We start from the raw sequence: 17,067 nt of genomic DNA, 5'->3' as shown, positions 1-17,067 counted from the left end.
GGCTAATGTGTCTTGGCTAATGTGTCTTGGCTAAGGTGTCTTGGCTAATGTGTCTTGGCTAATGTGTCTTGGCTAAGGTGTCTTGGCTAAGGTGTCTTGGCTAAGGTGTCTTGGCTAAGGTGTCTTGGCTAAGGTGTCTTGGCTAATGTGTCTCGGCTAAGGTGTCTTGGCTAATGTGTCTTGGCTAAGGTGTCTTGGCTAATGTGTCTTGGCTAATGTGTCTTGGCTAAGGTGTCTTGGCTAAGGTGTCTTGGCAAAGGTGTCTTGGCTTATGTGTCTCGGCTAATGTGTCTTGGCTAAGGTGTCTTGGCTAATGTGTCTTGGCTAAGGTGTCTTGGCTAAGGTGTCTTGGCTATGGTGTCTTGGCTAAGGTGTCTTGGCTAATGTGTCTCGGCTTAGGTGTCTTGGCTAAAGTGTCTTGGCTAATGTGTCTCGGCTAATGTGTCTTGGCTAATGTGTCTTGGCTAAGGTGTCTTGGCTAATGTGTCTTGGCTAAGGTGTCTTGGCTAATGTGTCTTGGCTAAGGTGTCTTGGCTAAGGTGTCTAGGCTAATGTGTCTTGGCTAAGGTGTCTTGGCTAAGGTGTCTTGGCTAAGGTGTCTTGGCTAATGTGTCTCGGCTTAGGTGTCTTGGCTAAAGTGTCTTGGCTAATGTGTCTCGGCTAAGGTGTCTTGGCTAAGGTGTCTTGGCTAAGGTGTCTTGGCTAAGGTGTCTTGGCTAATGTGTCTCGGCTTAGGTGTCTTGGCATATGTGTCTTGGCTAAGGTGTCTTGGCTAATGTGTCTTGGCTAATGTGTCTTGGCTAAGGTGTCTTGGCTAAGGTGTCTTGGCTAAGGTGTCTTGGCTAAGGTGTCTTGGCTTATGTGTCTTGGCTAAGGTGTCTTGGCTAAGGTGTCTTGGCTAAGGTGTCTTGGCTAAGGTGTCTTGGCTAAGGTGTCTTGGCTAATGTGTCTCGGCTAAGGTGTCTTGGCTAATGTGTCTTGGCTAAGGTGTCTTGGCTAATGTGTCTTGGCTAATGTGTCTTGGCTAAGGTGTTTTGGCTAATGTGTCTTGGCTAATGTGTCTTGGCTAAGGTGTCTTGGCTAAGGTGTCTTGGCTAATGTGTCTTGGCTAAGGTGTCTTGGCTAATGTGTCTTGGCTAAGGTGTCTTGGCTAAGGTGTCTAGGCTAATGTGTCTTGGCTAAGGTGTCTTGGCTAAGGTGTCTTGGCTAAGGTGTCTTGGCTAATGTGTCTCGGCTTAGGTGTCTTGGCTAAAGTGTCTTGGCTAATGTGTCTCGGCTAAGGTGTCTTGGCTAAGGTGTCTTGGCTAAGGTGTCTTGGCTAAGGTGTCTTGGCTAATGTGTCTCGGCTAAGGTGTCTTGGCTAATGTGTCTCGGCTAAGGTGTCTTGGCTAATGTGTCTTGGCTAATGTGTCTTGGCTAAGGTGTCTTGGCTAAGGTGTCTTGGCTAAAGTGTCTTGGCTAATGTGTCTTGGCTAAGGTGTCTTGGCTAAGGTGTCTTGGCTAAGGTGTCTTGGCTAAGGTGTCTTGGCTAATGTGTCTCGGCTAAGGTGTCTTGGCTAATGTGTCTTGGCTAAGGTGTCTTGGCTAATGTGTCTTGGCTAAGGTGTCTTGGCTAAGGTGTCTTGGCTAAGGTGTCTTGGCTAAGGTGTCTTGGCTAAGGTGTCTTGGCTAAGGTGTCTTGGCTAATGTGTCTTGGCTAAGGTGTCTTCGCTAAGGTGTCGTGGCTAATGTGTCTTGGCTAAGGTGTCTTGGCTAAGGTGTCTAGGCTAATGTGTCTTGGCTAATGTGTCTTGGCTAATGTGTCTTGGCTAAGGTGTCTTGGCTAAGGTGTCTTGGCTAATGTGTCTTGGCTAATGTGTCTTGGCTAAGGTGTCTTGGCTAAGGTGTCTTGGCTAAGGTGTCTTGGCTAATGTGTCTTGGCTAAGGTGTCTTGGCTAATGTGTCTTGGCTAATGTGTCTTGGCTAAGGTGTCTTGGCTAAGGTGTCTTGGCTAAGGTGTCTTGGCTAAGGTGTCTTGGCTAAGGTGTCTTGGCTAATGTGTCTCGGCTAAGGTGTCTTGGCTAATGTGTCTTGGCTAAGGTGTCTTGGCTAAGGTGTCTTGGCTAAGGTGTCTTGGCTAAGGTGTCTTGGCTATGGTGCTTGGCTAAGGTGTCTTGGCTAATGTGTCTTGGCTAATGTGTCTTGGCTAAGGTGTCTTGGCTAAGGTGTCTTGGCAAAGGTGTCTTGGCTTATGTGTCTCGGCTAAGGTGTCTTGGCTAAGGTGTCTTGGCTAATGTGTCTTGGCTAAGGTGTCTTGGCTAAGGTGTCTTGGCTAAGGTGTCTTGGCTAAGGTGTCTTGGCTAATGTGTCTCGGCTAAGGTGTCTTGGCTAATGTGTCTTGGCTAAGGTGTCTTGGCTAATGTGTCTTGGCTAATGTGTCTTGGCTAAGGTGTCTTGGCTAAGGTGTCTTGGCTAAGGTGTCTAGGCTAATGTGTCTTGGCTAATGTGTCTTGGCTAATGTGTCTTGGCTAAGGTGTCTTGGCTAAGGTGTCTCGGCTAATGTGTCTTGGCTAAGGTGTCTTGGCTAAGGTGTCTTGGCTAATGTGTCTTGGCTAAGGTGTCTTGGCTAATGTGTCTTGGCTAAGGTGTCTTGGCTAAGGTGTCTAGGCTAATGTGTCTTGGCTAAGGTGTCTTGGCTAAGGTGTCTCGGCTAATGTGTCTTGGCTAAGGTGTCTTGGCTAAGGTGTCTTGGCTAATGTGTCTTGGCTAAGGTGTCTTGGCTAATGTGTCTTGGCTAAGGTGTCTTGGCTAAGGTGTCTAGGCTAATGTGTCTTGGCTAAGGTGTCTTGGCTAAGGTGTCTTGGCTAAGGTGTCTTGGCTAATGTGTCTCGGCTTAGGTGTCTTGGCTAAAGTGTCTTGGCTAATGTGTCTCGGCTTAGGTGTCTTGGCTAAGGTGTCTTGGCTAAGGTGTCTTGGCTAAGGTGTCTTGGCTAATGTGTCTCGGCTAAGGTGTCTTGGCTAATGTGTCTTGGCTAAGGTGTCTTGGCTAAGGTGTCTTGGCTAAGGTGTCTTGGCTAATGTGTCTTGGCTAAGGTGTCTAGGCTAATGTGTCTTGGCTAAGGTGTCTTGGCTAAGGTGTCTTGGCTAAGGTGTCTTGGCTAATGTGTCTCGGCTTAGGTGTCTTGGCTAAAGTGTCTTGGCTAATGTGTCTCGGCTAAGGTGTCTTGGCTAAGGTGTCTTGGCTAAGGTGTCTTGGCTAAGGTGTCTTGGCTAATGTGTCTCGGCTAAGGTGTCTTGGCTAATGTGTCTTGGCTAAGGTGTCTTGGCTAATGTGTCTTGGCTAAGGTGTCTTGGCTAAGGTGTCTTGGCTAAGGTGTCTTGGCTAATGTGTCTTGGCTAAGGTGTCTTGGCTAAGGTGTCTTGGCTAAGGTGTCTTGGCTAAGGTGTCTTGGCTAAGGTGTCTTGGCTAATGTGTCTTGGCTAAGGTGTCTTGGCTAATGTGTCTTGGCTAAGGTGTCTTGGCTAAGGTGTCTTGGCTAAGGTGTCTTGGCTAATGTGTCTTGGCTAAGGTGTCTTGGCTAATGTGTCTTGGCTAAGGTGTCTTGGCTAAGGTGTCTTGGCTAAGGTGTCTTGGCTAAGGTGTCTTGGCTAATGTGTCTCGGCTAAGGTGTCTTGGCTAATGTGTCTTGGCTAAGGTGTCTTGGCTAATGTGTCTTGGCTAATGTGTCTTGGCTAAGGTGTCTTGGCTAACGTGTCTTGGCTAAGGTGTCTTGGCTTATGTGTCTCGGCTAATGTGTCTTGGCTAAGGTGTCTTGGCTAAGGTGTCTCGGCTAATGTGTCTTGGCTAATGTGTCTTGGCTAAGGTGTCTTGGCTAATGTGTCTTGGCTAAGGTGTCTTTGCTAAGGTGTCTTGGCTAATGTGTCTTGGCTAAGGTGTCTTGGCTAATGTGTCTTGGCTAATGTGTCTTGGCTAATGTGTCTTGGCTAAAGTGTCTTGGCTAAGGTGTCTCGGTTAATGTGTCTTGGCTAATGTGTCTTGGCTAAGGTGTCTTGGCTAATGTGTCTCGGCTAATGTGTCCTGGCTAAGGTGTCTTGGCTAAGGTGTCTTGGCTAAGGTGTCTTGGCTAAGGTGTCTTGGCTAATGTGTCTCGGCTAAGGTGTCTTGGCTAAAGTGTCTTGGCTAATGTGTCTCGGCTTAGGTGTCTTGGCTAATGTGTCTTGGCTAAGGTGTCTTGGCTTATGTGTCTTGGCTAAGGTGTCTTGGCTAATGTGTCTTGGCTAATGTGTCTCGGCTAAAGTGTCTTGGCTAAGGTGTCTTGGCTAAGGTGTCTTGGCTAATGTGTCTCGGCTTAGGTGTCTTGGCTAAAGTGTCTTGGCTAATGTGTCTTGGCTAAGGTGTCTTGGCTAAGGTGTCTTGGCTAATGTGTCTTGGCTAATGTGTCTTGGCTAAGGTGTCTTGGCTAAGGTGTCTTGGCTAAGGTGTCTTGGCTAAGGTGTCTTGGCTAAGGTGTCTTGACTAATGTGTCTTGGCTAATGTGTCTTGGCTAAGGTGTCTTGGCTAATGTGTCTTGGCTAAGGTGTCTTGGCTAAGGTGTCTTGGCTAAGGTGTCTTGGCTAAGGTGTCTTGGCTAAGGTGTCTTGGCTTATGTGTCTCGGCTAATGTGTCTTGGCTAATGTGTCTTGGCTAAGGTGTCTTGGCTAATGTGTCTTGGCAAAGGTGTCTCGGCTAATGTGTCTTGGCTAATGTGTCTTGGCTAAGGTGTCTTGGCTAATGTGTCTTGGCTAAGGTGTCTTGGCTAAGGTGTCTTGGCTAATGTGTCTTGGCTAAGGTGTCTTGGCTAAGGTGTCTTGGCTAATGTGTCTTGGCTAAGGTGTCTTGGCTAATGTGTCTCGGCTAAAGTGTCTTGGCTAAGGTGTCTTGGCTAAGGTGTCTTGGCTAATGTGTCTTGGCTAATGTGTCTTGGCTAATGTGTCTTGGCTAATGTGTCTCGGCTTAGGTGTCTTGGCTAAGGTGTCTTGGCTAATGTGTCTCGGCTAAGGTGTCTTGGCTAAGGTGTCTTGGCTAAGGTGTCTTGGCTAAGGTGTCTTGGCTAATGTGTCTCGGCTAAGGTGTCTTGGCTAATGTGTCTTGGCTAAGGTGTCTTGGCTAATGTGTCTTGGCTAATGTGTCTTGGCTAAGGTGTCTTGGCTAAGGTGTCTTGGCTAAGGTGTCTTGGCTAATGTGTCTTGGCTAAGGTGTCTTGGCTAAGGTGTCTTGGCTAAGGTGTCTTGGCTAAGGTGTCTTGGCTAAGGTGTCTTGGCTAATGTGTCTCGGCTAAGGTGTCTTGGCTAATGTGTCTTGGCTAAGGTGTCTTGGCTAATGTGTCTTGGCTAATGTGTCTTGGCTAAGGTGTCTTGGCTAATGTGTCTTGGCTAAGGTGTCTTGGCTAATGTGTCTTGGCTAATGTGTCTTGGCTAAGGTGTCTTGGCAAAGGTGTCTTGGCTTAGGTGTCTTGGCTAATGTGTCTCGGCTAAGGTGTCTTGGCTAAGGTGTCTTGGCTAAGGTGTCTTGGCTATGGTGTCTTGGCTAATGTGTCTTGGCTAAGGTGTCTTGGCTAATGTGTCCTGGCTAATGTGTCTCGGCTAATGTGTCTTGGCTAAAGTGTCTTGGCTAATGTGTCTTGGCTAAGGTGTCTTGGCTAAGGTGTCTTGGCTAAGGTGTCTTGGCTAATGTGTCTTGGCTAAGGTGTCTTGGCTTATGTGTCTTGGCTAAGGTGTCTTGGCTAATGTGTCTTGGCTAAGGTGTCTTGGCTAAGGTGTCTTGGCTAAGGTGTCTTGGCTAAAGTGTCTTGGCTAATGTGTCTTGGCTAAGGTGTCTTGGCTAAGGTGTCTTGGCTAAGGTGTCTTGGCTAATGTGTGTCGGCTAAAGTGTCTTGGCTAAGGTGTCTTGGCTAAGGTGTCTTGGCTAATGTGTCTCGGCTAAGGTGTCTCGGCTAATGTGTCTTGGCTAATGTGTCTTGGCTAAGGTGTCTTGGCTAATGTGTCTTGGCTAAGGTGTCTCGGCTAATGTGTCTTGGCTAATGTGTCTTGGCTAAGGTGTTTTGGCTAATGTGTCTTGGCTAAGGTGTCTTGGCTAAGGTGTCTTGACTAATGTGTCTTGGCTAAGGTGTCTTGGCTAAGGTGTCTTGGCTAAGGTGTCTTGGCTAAAGTGTCTCGGCTCAGGTGTCTTGGCTAAAGTGTCTTGGCTAATGTGTCTCGGCTAAGGTGTCTTGGCTAAGGTGTCTTGGCTAAGGTGTCTTGGCTAAGGTGTCTTGGCTAATGTGTCTCGGCTAAGGTGTCTTGGCTAATGTGTCTTGGCTAAGGTGTCTTGGCTAATGTGTCTTGGCTAATGTGTCTTGGCTAAGGTGTCTTGGCTAAGGTGTCTTGGCTAAGGTGTCTTGGCTAAGGTGTCTTGGCTAAGGTGTCTTGGCTAAGGTGTCTTGGCTAAGGTGTCTTGGCTAAGGTGTTTTGGCTAAGGTGTCTTGGCTAATGTAACTCAGCTAAGGTGTCTTGGCTAATGTGTCTTGGCTAAGGTGTCTTGGCTAATGTGTCTTGGCTAATGTGTCTTGGCTAAGGTGTCTTGGCTAAGGTGTCTTGGCTAATGTGTCTTGGCTAAGGTGTCTTGGCTAATGTGTCTTGGCTAATGTGTCTTGGCTAAGGTGTCTTGGCTAAGGTGTCTTGGCTTAGGTGTCTTGGCTAATGTGTCTCGGCTAAGGTGTCTTGGCTAAGGTGTCTTGGCTAAGGTGTCTTGGCTATGGTGTCTTGGCTAATGTGTCTTGGCTATGGTGTCTTGGCTAATGTGTCTTGGCTAATGTGTCTCGGCTAATGTGTCTTGGCTAAAGTGTCTTGGCTAATGTGTCTTGGCTAAGGTGTCTTGGCTAAGGTGTCTTGGCTAATGTGTCTTGGCTAATGTGTCTTGGCTAATGTGTCTTGGCTAATGTGTCTCGGCTTAGGTGTCTTGGCTAAAGTGTCTTGGCTAATGTGTCTCGGCTAAGGTGTCTTGGCTAATGTGTCTTGGCTAAGGTGTCTTGGCTAATGTGTCTTGGCTAAGGTGTCTTGGCTAATGTGTCTTGGCTAAGGTGTCTTGGCTAATGTGTCTTGGCTAATGTGTCTCGGCTAATGTGTCTTGGCTAAAGTGTCTTGGCTAATGTGTCTTGGCTAAGGTGTCTTGGCTAAGGTGTCTTGGCTAAGGTGTCTTGGCTAATGTGTCTCGGCTAAGGTGTCTGGGCTAAGGTGTCTTGGCTAAGGTGTCTTGGCTATGGTGTCTTGGCTAATGTGTCTTGGCTAAGGTGTCTTGGCTAATGTGTCTTGGCTAATGTGTCTCGGCTAATGTGTCTTGGCTAAAGTGTCTTGGCTAATGTGTCTTGGCTAAGGTGTCTTGGCTAAGGTGTCTTGGCTAAGGTGTCTTGGCTAATGTGTCTCGGCTAAGGTGTCTTGGCTAATGTGTCTTGGCTAAGGTGTCTTGGCTAAGGTGTCTTGGCTAATGTGTCTTGGCTAATGTGTCTTGGCTAAAGTGTCTTGGCTAATGTGTCTTGGCTAAGGTGTCTTGGCTAAGGTGTCTTGGCTAATGTGTCTCGGCTAAAGTGTCTTGGCTAAGGTGTCTTGGCTAAGGTGTCTTGGCTAAGGTGTCTTGGCTAAGGTGTCTTGGCTAATGTGTCTCGGCTAAGGTGTCTTGGCTAATGTGTCTTGGCTAAGGTGTCTTGGCTAATGTGTCTTGGCTAAGGTGTCTTGGCTAAGGTGTCTTGGCTAATGTGTCTTGGCTAATGTGTCTTGGCTAAGGTGTCTTGGCTAATGTGTCTTGGCTAATGTGTCTCGGCTAATGTGTCTTGGCTAAAGTGTCTTGGCTAATGTGTCTTGGCTAAGGTGTCTTGGCTAATGTGTCTTGGCTAAGGTGTCTTGGCTAAGGTGTCTTGGCTAATGTGTCTCGGCTAAAGTGTCTTGGCTAAGGTGTCTTGGCTAAGGTGTCTTGGCTAAGGTGTCTTGGCTTAGGTGTCTTGGCTAATGTGTCTCGGCTAAGGTGTCTTGGCTAAAGTGTCTTGGCTAATATGTCTTGGCTAAAGTGTCTTGGCTAATGTGTCTTGGCTAAGGTGTCTTGGCTAAGGTGTCTTGGCTAATGTGTCTTGACTAAGGTGTCTTGGCTAAGGTGTCTTGGCTAAGGTGTCTTGGCTAAGGTGTCTTGGCTAATGTGTCTTGGCTAAGGTGTCTTGGCTAAGGTGTCTTGGCTAATGTGTCTCGGCTAAGGTGTCTTGGCTAAGGTGTCTTGGCTAAGGTGTCTTGGCTAATGTGTCTTGGCTAAGGTGTCTTGGCTAAGGTGTCTTGGCTAAGGTGTCTTGGCTAATGTGTCTTGGCTAAGGTGTCTTGGCTTAGTTGTCTTGGCTAATGTGTCTCGGCTAAGGTGTCTTGGCAAATGTGTCTTTGCTAATGTGTCTTGGCTAATGTGTCTTGGCTAATGTGTCTCGGCTAAGGTGTCTTGGCTAATGTGTCTTGGCTAAGGTGTCTTGGCTAATGTGTCTTGGCTTATGTGTCTTGGCTAATGTATCCTGACTAATGTGTCTTGGCTAATGTGTCTTGGCTAAGGTGTCTTGGCTAAGGTGTCTTGGCTAATGTGTCGTGGCTAAGGTGTCTTGGCTAAGGTGTCTTGGCTAATGTGTCTTGGCTAATGTGTCTTGGCTAAGGTGTCTTGGCTAATGTGTCTTGGCTAATGTGTCTTGGCTAAGGTGTCTTGGCTAATGTGTCTTGGCTAATGTGTCTTGGCTAAGGTGTCTCGGCTAATGTGTCTTGGCTAATGTGTCTTGGCTAAGGTGTCTTGGCTAATGTGTCTTGGCTAAGGTGTCTTGGCTAAGGTGTCTTGGCTAATGTGTCTTGGCTAAGGTGTCTTGGCTAATGTGTCTTGGCTAATGTGTCTTGGCTAATGTGTCTTGGCTAAAGTGTCTTGGCTAAGGTGTCTTGGCTAAGGTGTCTTGGCTAATGTGTTTTGGGTAAGGTGTCTTGGCTAATGTGTCTCGGCTAATGTGTCCTGGCTAAGGTGTCTTGGCTAAGGTGTCTTGGCTAAGGTGTCTTGGCTAAGGTGTCTTGGCTAATGTGTCTCGGCAAAGGTGTCTTGGCTAAAGTGTCTTGGCTAATGTGTCTCGGCTTAGGTGTCTTGGCTAATGTGTCTTGGCTAAGGTGTATTTTCTTATGTGTCTTGGCTAATGTGTCTCGGCTTAGGTGTCTTGGCTAAAGTGTCTTGGCTAATGTGTCTCGGCTAAGGTGTCTTGGCTAAGGTGTCTTGGCTAAGGTGTCTTGGCTAAGGTGTCTTGGCTAATGTGTCTCGGCTAAGGTGTCTTGGCTAATGTGTCTTGGCTAAGGTGTCTTGGCTAATGTGTCTTGGCTAATGTGTCTTGGCTAAGGTGTCTTGGCTAAGGTGTCTTGGCTAAGGTGTCTTGGCTAATGTGTCTTGGCTAAGGTGTCTTGGCTAATGTGTCTTGGCTAAGGTGTCTTGGCTAAGGTGTCTTGGCTAAGGTGTCTTGGCTAATGTGTCTCGGCTAAGGTGTCTTTGCTAATGTGTCTTGGCTAAGGTTTCTTGGCTAATGTGTCTTGGCTAATGTGTCTTGGCTAAGGTGTCTTGGCTAAGGTGTCTTGGCTAATGTGTCTTGGCTAAGGTGTCTTGGCTAATGTGTCTTGGCTAATGTGTCTTGGCTAAGGTGTCTTGGCTAAGGTGTCTTGGCTTAGGTGTCTTGGCTAATGTGTCTCGGCTAAGGTGTCTTGGCTAAGGTGTCTTGGCTAAGGTGTCTTGGCTAATGTGTCTTGGCTAATGTGTCTTGGCTAATGCGTCTTGGCTAAGGTGTCTTGGCTAATGTGTCTTGGCTAAGGTGTCTTGGCTAAAGTGTCTTGGCTAAGGTGTCTTGGCTAATGTGTCTTGGCTAAGGTGTCTTGGCTAATGTGTCTTGGCTAAAGTGTCTTGGCTAATGTGTCTTGGCTAAGGTGTCTTGGCTAAGGTGTCTTGGCTAAGGTGTCTTGGCTAATGTGTCTCGGCTAAAGTGTCTTGGCTAAGGTGTCTTGGCTAAGGTGTCTTGGCTAAGGTGTCTTGGCTAAGGTGTCTTGGCTAATGTGTCTCGGCTAAGGTGTCTTGGCTTATGTGTCTTGGCTAAGGTGTCTTGGCTAATGTGTCTTGGCTAAGGTGTCTTGGCTAAGGTGTCTTGGCTAATGTGTCTTGGCTAAGGTGTCTTGGCTAATGTGTCTTGGCTAATGTGTCTCGGCTAATGTGTCTTGGCTAAAGTGTCTTGGCTAATGTGTCTTGGCTAAGGTGTCTTGGCTAATGTGTCTTGGCTAAGGTATCTTGGCTAAGGTGTCTTGGCTAATGTGTCTCGTCTAAAGTGTCTTGGCTAAGGTGTCTTGGCTAAGGTGTCTTGGCTAAGGTGTCTTGGCTAAGGTGTCTCGGCTAATGTGTCTCGGCTAAGGTGTCTTGGCTAAAATGTCTTGGCTAATGTGTCTCGGCTAATGTGCCTTGGCTAATGTGTCTTGGCTAAGGTGTCTTGGCTAAGGTGTCTTGGCTAATGTGTCTTGGCTAATGTGTCTTGGCTAAGGTGTCTTGGCTTAGGTGTCTTGGCTAATGTGTCTCGGCTAAGGTGTCTCGGCTAAGGTGTCTTGGCTAAGGTGTCTTGGCTAATGTGTCTTGGCTAATGTGTCTTGGCTAATGCGTCTTGGCTAAGGTGTCTTGGCTAATGTGTCTTGGCAAAGGTGTCTTGGCTAAAGTGTCTTGGCTAAGGTGTCTTGGCTAATGTGTCTTGGCTAATGTGTCTTGGCTAATGTGTCTTGGCTAAAGTGTCTTGGCTAATGTGTCTTGGCTAAGGTGTCTTGGCTAAGGTGTCTTGGCTAAGGTGTCTTGGCTAATGTGTCTCGGCTAAAGTGTCTTGGCTAAGGTGTCTTGGCTAAGGTGTCTTGGCTAAGGTGTCTTGGCTAAGGTGTCTTGGCTAATGTGTCTCGGCTAAGGTGTCTTGGCTTATGTGTCTTGGCTAATGTGTCTTGGCTAATGTGTCTTGGCTAAGGTGTCTTGGCTAAGGTGTCTTGGCTAATGTGTCTTGGCTAAGGTGTCTTGGCTAATGTGTCTTGGCTAATGTGTCTCGGCTAATGTGTCTTGGCTAATGTGTCTTGGCTAAGGTGTCTTGGCTAATGTGTCTTGGCTAATGTGTCTTGGCTAAGGTGTCTTGGCTAAGGTGTCTTGGCTAAGGTGTCTTGGCTAATGTGTCTTGGCTAAGGTGTCTTGGCTAATGTGTCTTGGCTAAGGTGTCCTGGCTAAGGTGTCTTGGCTAATGTGTCTCGGCTAAGGTGTCTTGGCTAATGTGTCTTGGCTAAGGTTTCTTGGCTAATGTGTCTTGGCTAATGTGTCTTGGCTAAGGTGTCTTCGCTAAGGTGTCTTGGCTAAGGTGTCTTGGCTAATGTGTCTTGGCTAAGGTGTCTTGGCTAAGGTGTCTTGGCTAAGGTGTCTTGGCTAATGTGTCTTGGCTAAGGTGTCTTGGCTAATGTGTCTTGGCTAAGGTGTCCTGGCTAAGGTGTCTTGGCTAATGTGTCTCGGCTAAGGTGTCTTGGCTAATGTGTCTTGGCTAAGGTTTCTTGGCTAATGTGTCTTGGCTAATGTGTCTTGGCTAAGGTGTCTTCGCTAAGGTGTCTTGGCTAAGGTGTCTTGGCTAATGTGTCTTGGCTAAGGTGTCTTGGCTAATGTGTCTTGGCTAATGTGTCTTGGCTAAGGTGTCTTGGCTAAGGTGTCTTGGCTTAGGTGTCTTGGCTAATGTGTCTTGGCTAAGGTGTCTTGGCTTAGGTGTCTTGGCTAATGTGTCTCGGCTAAGGTGTCTTGGCTAAGGTGTCTTGGCTAAGGTGTCTTGGCTATGGTGTCTTGGCTAATGTGTCTTGGCTAAGGTGTCTTGGCTAATGTGTCTTGGCTAATGTGTCTCGGCTAATGTGTCTTGGCTAAAGTGTCTTGGCTAATGTGTCTTGGCTAAGGTGTCTTGGCTAAGGTGTCTTGGCTAATGTGTCTTGGCTAATGTGTCTTGGCTAATGTGTCTCGGCTTAGGTGTCTTGGCTAAAGTGTCTTGGCTAATGTGTCTCGGCTAAGGTGTCTTGGCTAATGTGTCTTGGCTAAGGTGTCTTGGCTAATGTGTCTTGGCTAAGGTGTCTTGGCTAATGTGTCTTGGCTAAGGTGTCTTGGCTAATGTGTCTTGGCTAATGTGTCTCGGCTAATGTGTCTTGGCTAAAGTGTCTTGGCTAATGTGTCTTGGCTAAGGTGTCTTGGCTAAGGTGTCTTGGCTAAGGTGTCTTGGCTAATGTGTCTCGGCTAAGGTGTCTGGGCTAAGGTGTCTTGGCTAAGGTGTCTTGGCTATGGTGTCTTGGCTAAGGTGTCTTGGCTAATGTGTCTTGGCTAATGTGTCTCGGCTAATGTGTCTTGGCTAAAGTGTCTTGGCTAATGTGTCTTGGCTAAGGTGTCTTGGCTAAGGTGTCTTGGCTAAGGTGTCTTGGCTAATGTGTCTCGGCTAAGGTGTCTTGGCTAATGTGTCTTGGCTAAGGTGTCTTGGCTAAGGTGTCTTGGCTAATGTGTCTTGGCTAATGTGTCTTGGCTAAAGTGCCTGGCTAATGTGTCTTGGCTAAGGTGTCTTGGCTAAGGTGTCTTGGCTAATGTGTCTCGGCTAAAGTGTCTTGGCTAAGGTGTCTTGGCTAAGGTGTCTTGGCTAAGGTGTCTTGGCTAAGGTGTCTTGGCTAATGTGTCTCGGCTAAGGTGTCTTGGCTAATGTGTCTTGGCTTAGGTGTCTTGGCTAATGTGTCTTGGCTAAGGTGTCTTGGCTAAGGTGTCTTGGCTAATGTGTCTTGGCTAATGTGTCTTGGCTAAGGTGTCTTGGCTAATGTGTCTTGGCTAATGTGTCTCGGCTAATGTGTCTTGGCTAAAGTGTCTTGGCTAATGTGTCTTGGCTAAGGTGTCTTGGCTAATGTGTCTTGGCTAAGGTGTCTTGGCTAAGGTGTCTTGGCTAATGTGTCTCGGCTAAAGTGTCTTGGCTAAGGTGTCTTGGCTAAGGTGTCTTGGCTAAGGTGTCTTGGCTTAGGTGTCTTGGCTAATGTGTCTCGGCTAAGGTGTCTTGGCTAAAGTGTCTTGGCTAATATGTCTTGGCTAAAGTGTCTTGGCTAATGTGTCTTGGCTAAGGTGTCTTGGCTAAGGTGTCTTGGCTAATGTGTCTTGACTAAGGTGTCTTGGCTAAGGTGTCTTGGCTAAGGTGTCTTGGCTAAGGTGTCTTGGCTAATGTGTCTTGGCTAAGGTGTCTTGGCTAAGGTGTCTTGGCTAATGTGTCTCGGCTAAGGTGTCTTGGCTAAGGTGTCTTGGCTAAGGTGTCTTGGCTAATGTGTCTTGGCTAAGGTGTCTTGGCTAAGGTGTCTTGGCTAAGGTGTCTTGGCTAATGTGTCTTGGCTAAGGTGTCTTGGCTTAGTTGTCTTGGCTAATGTGTCTCGGCTAAGGTGTCTTGGCAAATGTGTCTTTGCTAATGTGTCTTGGCTAATGTGTCTTGGCTAATGTGTCTCGGCTAAGGTGTCTTGGCTAATGTGTCTTGGCTAAGGTGTCTTGGCTAATGTGTCTTGGCTTATGTGTCTTGGCTAATGTATCCTGACTAATGTGTCTTGGCTAATGTGTCTTGGCTAAGGTGTCTTGGCTAAGGTGTCTTGGCTAATGTGTCGTGGCTAAGGTGTCTTGGCTAAGGTGTCTTGGCTAATGTGTCTTGGCTAATGTGTCTTGGCTAAGGTGTCTTGGCTAATGTGTCTTGGCTAATGTGTCTTGGCTAAGGTGTCTTGGCTAATGTGTCTTGGCTAATGTGTCTTGGCTAAGGTGTCTCGGCTAATATGTCTTGGCTAATGTGTCTTGGCTAAGGTGTCTTGGCTAATGTGTCTTGGCTAAGGTGTCTTGGCTAAGGTGTCTTGGCTAATGTGTCTTGGCTAAGGTGTCTTGGCTAATGTGTCTTGGCTAATGTGTCTTGGCTAATGTGTCTTGGCTAAAGTGTCTTGGCTAAGGTGTCTTGGCTAAGGTGTCTTGGCTAATGTGTTTTGGGTAAGGTGTCTTGGCTAATGTGTCTCGGCTAATGTGTCCTGGCTAAGGTGTCTTGGCTATGGTGTCTTGGCTAAGGTGTCTTGGCTAAGGTGTCTTGGCTAATGTGTCTCGGCAAAGGTGTCTTGGCTAAAGTGTCTTGGCTAATGTGTCTCGGCTTAGGTGTCTTGGCTAATGTGTCTTGGCTAAGGTGTATTTTCTTATGTGTCTTGGCTAATGTGTCTCGGCTTAGGTGTCTTGGCTAAAGTGTCTTGGCTAATGTGTCTCGGCTAAGGTGTCTTGGCTAAGGTGTCTTGGCTAAGGTGTCTTGGCTAAGGTGTCTTGGCTAATGTGTCTCGGCTAAGGTGTCTTGGCTAATGTGTCTTGGCTAAGGTGTCTTGGCTAATGTGTCTTGGCTAATGTGTCTTGGCTAAGGTGTCTTGGCTAAGGTGTCTTGGCTAAGGTGTCTTGGCTAATGTGTCTTGGCTAAGGTGTCTTGGCTAATGTGTCTTGGCTAAGGTGTCTTGGCTAAGGTGTCTTGGCTAAGGTGTCTTGGCTAATGTGTCTCGGCTAAGGTGTCTTTGCTAATGTGTCTTGGCTAAGGTTTCTTGGCTAATGTGTCTTGGCTAATGTGTCTTGGCTAAGGTGTCTTGGCTAAGGTGTCTTGGCTAATGTGTCTTGGCTAAGGTGTCTTGGCTAATGTGTCTTGGCTAATGTGTCTTGGCTAAGGTGTCTTGGCTAAGGTGTCTTGGCTTAGGTGTCTTGGCTAATGTGTCTCGGCTAAGGTGTCTTGGCTAAGGTGTCTTGGCTAAGGTGTCTTGGCTAATGTGTCTTGGCTAATGTGTCTTGGCTAATGCGTCTTGGCTAAGGTGTCTTGGCTAATGTGTCTTGGCTAAGGTGTCTTGGCTAAAGTGTCTTGGCTAAGGTGTCTTGGCTAATGTGTCTTGGCTAAGGTGTCTTGGCTAATGTGTCTTGGCTAAAGTGTCTTGGCTAATGTGTCTTGGCTAAGGTGTCTTGGCTAAGGTGTCTTGGCTAAGGTGTCTTGGCTAATGTGTCTCGGCTAAAGTGTCTTGGCTAAGGTGTCTTGGCTAAGGTGTCTTGGCTAAGGTGTCTTGGCTAAGGTGTCTTGGCTAATGTGTCTCGGCTAAGGTGTCTTGGCTTATGTGTCTTGGCTAAGGTGTCTTGGCTAATGTGTCTTGGCTAAGGTGTCTTGGCTAAGGTGTCTTGGCTAATGTGTCTTGGCTAAGGTGTCTTGGCTAATGTGTCTTGGCTAATGTGTCTCGGCTAATGTGTCTTGGCTAAAGTGTCTTGGCTAATGTGTCTTGGCTAAGGTGTCTTGGCTAATGTGTCTTGGCTAAGGTATCTTGGCTAAGGTGTCTTGGCTAATGTGTCTCGTCTAAAGTGTCTTGGCTAAGGTGTCTTGGCTAAGGTGTCTTGGCTAAGGTGTCTTGGCTAAGGTGTCTCGGCTAATGTGTCTCGGCTAAGGTGTCTTGGCTAAAATGTCTTGGCTAATGTGTCTCGGCTAATGTGCCTTGGCTAATGTGTCTTGGCTAAGGTGTCTTGGCTAAGGTGTCTTGGCTAATGTGTCTTGGCTAAGGTGTCTTGGCTAATGTGTCTTGGCTAATGTGTCTTGGCTAAGGTGTCTTGGCTTAGGTGTCTTGGCTAATGTGTCTCGGCTAAGGTGTCTCGGCTAAGGTGTCTTGGCTAAGGTGTCTTGGCTAATGTGTCTTGGCTAATGTGTCTTGGCTAATGCGTCTTGGCTAAGGTGTCTTGGCTAATGTGTCTTGGCAAAGGTGTCTTGGCTAAAGTGTCTTGGCTAAGGTGTCTTGGCTAATGTGTCTTGGCTAATGTGTCTTGGCTAATGTGTCTTGGCTAAAGTGTCTTGGCTAATGTGTCTTGGCTAAGGTGTCTTGGCTAAGGTGTCTTGGCTAAGGTGTCTTGGCTAATGTGTCTCGGCTAAAGTGTCTTGGCTAAGGTGTCTTGGCTAAGGTGTCTTGGCTAAGGTGTCTTGGCTAATGTGTCTCGGCTAAGGTGTCTTGGCTTATGTGTCTTGGCTAAGGTGTCTTGGCTAATGTGTCTTGGCTAAGGTGTCTTGGCTAAGGTGTCTTGGCTAATGTGTCTTGGCTAAGGTGTCTTGGCTAATGTGTCTTGGCTAATGTGTCTCGGCTAATGTGTCTTGGCTAATGTGTCTTGGCTAAGGTGTCTTGGCTAATGTGTCTTGGCTAGTGTGTCTTGGCTAAGGTGTCTTGGCTAAGGTGTCTTGGCTAAGGTGTCTTGGCTAATGTGTCTTGGCTAAGGTGTCTTGGCTAATGTGTCTTGGCTAAGGTGTCCTGGCTAAGGTGTCTTGGCTAATGTGTCTCGGCTAAGGTGTCTTGGCTAATGTGTCTTGGCTAAGGTTTCTTGGCTAATGTGTCTTGGCTAATGTGTCTTGGCTAAGGTGTCTTCGCTAAGGTGTCTTGGCTAAGGTGTCTTGGCTAATGTGTCTTGGCTAAGGTGTCTTGGCTAATGTGTCTTGGCTAATGTGTCTTGGCTAAGGTGTCTTGGCTAAGGTGTCTTGGCTTAGGTGTCTTGGCTAATGTGTCTTGGCTAATGTGTCTTGGCTTATGTGTCTTGGCTAAAGTGTCTTGGCTAATGTGTCTTGGCTAAGGTGTCTTGGCTAAGGTGTCTTGGCTAAGGTGTCTTGGCTAATGTGTCTCGGCTAAAGTGTCTTGGCTAAGGTGTCTTGGCTAAGGTGTCTTGGCTAAGGTGTCTTGGCTAAGGTGTCTTGGCTAATGTGTCTCGGCTAAGGTGTCTTGGCTTATGTGTCTTGGTTAAGGTGTCTTGGCTAATGTGTCTTGGCTAAGGTGTCTTGGCTAAGGTGTCTTGGCTAAGGTGTCCTGGCTAAGGTGTCTTGGCTAAGGTGTCTTGGCTAATGTGTCTTGGCTAAGGTGTCTTGGCTAAGGTGTCTTGGCTAATGTGTCTTGGCTAATGTGTCTTGGCTAATGCGTCTTGGCTAAGGTGTCTTGGCTAATGTGTCTTGGCTAAGGTGTCTTGGC

General features: G+C 47.4%; 1 long non-coding RNA gene across 3 annotated transcripts in view; it reads left to right on the top strand.

Annotated features, from left to right (window-relative positions):
• LOC125774509 (uncharacterized) overlaps positions 1-16,706 on the top strand; it is a 105,120-nt gene extending 88,414 nt beyond the window's left edge. Inside the window, exon 3 of one of the 3 annotated variants that reach the window (XR_007420988.1) lies at positions 16,358-16,706. This is a non-coding gene — a long non-coding RNA (uncharacterized LOC125774509). Of the gene's footprint in view, positions 1-11,262; positions 12,417-16,357 lie in introns of those variants that run through there. The other 2 variants (XR_007420989.1, XR_007420987.1) reach the window with 2 other exon arrangements.
• The last annotated feature ends 361 nt before the right edge of the window (positions 16,707-17,067 follow it).

This window comes from Anopheles funestus, unplaced genomic scaffold (assembly GCF_943734845.2).
Source record: "Anopheles funestus unplaced genomic scaffold, idAnoFuneDA-416_04 scaffold_13_ctg1, whole genome shotgun sequence".
In the NCBI taxonomy this organism is placed as follows: domain Eukaryota; kingdom Metazoa; phylum Arthropoda; class Insecta; order Diptera; family Culicidae; genus Anopheles; species Anopheles funestus.
Note: the sequence above shows the minus strand (reverse complement) of the source record. Positions and strands in the feature narration are given on the sequence as shown.